Source organism: Alligator sinensis, unplaced genomic scaffold, assembly GCF_000455745.1.
Source record: "Alligator sinensis unplaced genomic scaffold, ASM45574v1 scaffold148_1, whole genome shotgun sequence".
In the NCBI taxonomy this organism is placed as follows: domain Eukaryota; kingdom Metazoa; phylum Chordata; order Crocodylia; family Alligatoridae; genus Alligator; species Alligator sinensis.
In genome coordinates, this window is record NW_005842407.1 from 1,009,348 (window position 1) to 1,012,022 (window position 2,675).

Here is a 2,675-nt window from a genome sequence, read left to right on the forward strand (position 1 = left end):
GTGGGGGGCAAGCCCCACTGCCCCGTGCCACATGGAGGGCACTGCACGAGCCCCCGAACCCCTGAGGCCACGCAGGACTGGTAAGTCCCAGGGCTTTTCTCAGCTTTTTTTTTATTAAAGGGCTGGAGCCGCATCAGGCGGGGCACCCATGCGGGGGCTGGGAGAGCAAGGGGGGAGGGTCGGGGGGGCTCATGGCAGAGCCCCCCATGCAGCGTGGGGCAGTGTGGGCAGCAGAGATTGCCCTTTCCCCAGCAGCACCTGGAGAGCACTGGGGCTTTTTTTTAAAGTACAGGGAGCAGGGGTGGGTGAGGGCAGCCATGAGGGGCACTGAGGGAGCGGGGGGGCAAGGGTCCCCCCATGGTCTCCTCCCCCAGCTCCCCCTCCCCCACCCCTAGTACTTACCAGCTGAGTCTGGCTGCAGCTCCTTGCTGCAGCCACCAGGGACCGCCCGAATCATCAAAGCTCTCCAAATCTTTTCCGAAGATTCGGAGAGCTTTGAATTGATTCAGACCTTTAAATTGGTCCCCTGATTCAATTCAGATTCAGAGATTCAGCCACTGAATTGGGCTGAATCTCCCCTGAATCGAATCACCACCCAAAGCTTCGCACAGCCCTAATATGCAGCTGTCTGGGAGAGTATGGCAATAGTGCATCCTGCATCTGGGCAGGGTGTTGGCTTAGAGGAGGTCCCTACCAATTCTATCAGTCTATGACAGACTTCTCAAGCACCTTCCCCTGAGGGCTTCACAGTGTTTTACCAGAGGGAATTTATTAATGCTCCTGGTTTCTCCACATGATTAGGTGTATATCATCCAAACTCAAAGAGGCTGGCAGGGAATCAACATTTACAGATAGAAAGAGAACAGACTCCACCCCTAAAGAGCTTGCCTGCTCTGCTAAGGGAAACTCCATCAGCTGGGCTCACGCAACAAGATCTAAAAAGAAAGCACCTGTAACAAAATTCTTCTGCCATTTTTGCTTTGATGTAGAACTGAGGGAAGCCCTGCTGGGTGCCTAAATTTAAAGAGGCAAAACTTAGCCCATCTGTGCGGGTAAGTTTTCTTTGCTTGTGATGGCACATCCCCTTTTGCCCCATAACAGGCACTGTATCTGGTGCCCTGTTACAATTGGGCATAAGGAAAAACTTCTTTACAAGTCGAGTGCTGGGGGTCTGGAACAGACTCGCCCCAGAGGTGGTACAATCAGCTACCCTGGCGATCTTCACAAAGTGTGTAGATGAAAAGACAGGCATGTGTGCACGACACCTAAAGCAAGCTAAATCCTTTTGCACTGCTTTAAAGGTGTCCGTGTTTGTATGGGTCAGCAGCGTATTGCACATTAATTCCAGCCGATGTATGGAATTCGGCAGTGTAATGCGCCTTAAATGACTTGGCGTGCAGCAAACCAAAACTCCTCCAGGGCGTTTTAGTTTGCTGCCCCTACAGCTGCAGAGCAAATCACCAGGCTCCATGCAGCTCAGGGGCTCTGCAGGAAGACCTGCAGCAGCCTGGGAAGGCAGGCTTTGCCCAAGAAAAGTGGTGAGCCTGAACTTTTTCCCCCCCTGGAGCCTGCCTGCATGCATGAGCTGTGCAGGGGCTTGGTACTTCCCCTGGGACTGCTTGAGCTGGGTGCCTGCAGGCAGATGCCGCAGGTCGGGGGCGCCACTGCCACAGAGGGAAGAACCAGCCCTCCGCCCCCCTCGCAGCCCACAGACTGCTCCGCCTGCCAGCAGCTTGCCCTCCCCTCCCTGCCGCTGGAGAGGCAGGCAAGCCAGGGTGTGCACCACATGGGGGGTTAAAGGGCTCTAAATTGAAGCAGTGTTTTTAAAAACCCACTGCTTCAATTTAGGGCCCCTGTTTCATCTACACATGCCCCGTCTTGCTAGGGTCATCTAACCCAGCAATCTTTCCTGCCTAAGTGCAGGAGGCTGGACCCAATGATCTTGTAAGGTCCCTTCCAACCCCTAACATCTATGAATCTATGAGCAGGACCATACCCTACACATTACTTGGCCGCTATGTATTTTTTGACAGCCTGAGAGCTACAATGAATTCCCAAGGGAATTCCCATACCCACTTCTGATAAGCTAACTTTTCCTGCCACTTGGTAGTACTCAAGCACCCTTCTTTATAAACCAGAGTCCCAGGAAAATAAGGACAATGGCCTGAAGGCACAATAGAGTAGATTTCAGTTTTGGATTGGCTATTGGGATAAACTTCTTCCCGGTTAGAAAAGTGAGGCAGTGGAACAGACTGCCTGGGGAAGCTGTGCAATCTCCATCATTCCAGGTTTTCAAGAAGAGCATTGGTCAGAGATAGTCTAGGACAGTGGTCCCCAATCTGCGGTATGTGTACCACCAGTGGTACGCAGACAACCTGTCAGCAGTATGCATTAACAGACTCATTATAATTACTTTATATGACAAAAATTTGCTGGTGGTCCTTAAGGTTGAACTGAAAAATGTGCTGGTGGTACTTACGGATGTATTGTTTTAAATTGATGGTGCACAATTTGTCAGAGTTTGGGAGCTGCTGGTCTAGGAATAGGTATGCCTGCAGTGCTTTGTGAAAAGCAACTTAGAAGCTCCAGAGTCCTGTACTACCCCCACCGAGCAGATGCGTGGGAAATAATAAGAAAAACCTCCCTCCTAAACCAGGTGGATATTGGAGAGAACC

The 2,675-nt window shown here is 51.6% G+C and overlaps 1 protein-coding gene across 1 annotated transcript in view; it reads right to left on the reverse strand.

The window, feature by feature from the left end:
- Positions 1 to 731, reverse strand: part of LOC102381078 (killer cell lectin-like receptor subfamily B member 1B allele B) — a 21,287-nt gene extending 20,556 nt beyond the window's left edge. Inside the window, exon 1 of the mRNA XM_025211470.1 lies at positions 695 to 731. The gene's annotated coding sequence lies outside the window, so the exon portion shown is untranslated. The remainder of the gene's footprint in view (positions 1 to 694) is intronic.
- Positions 732 to 2,675: the final 1,944 nt, after the last annotated feature.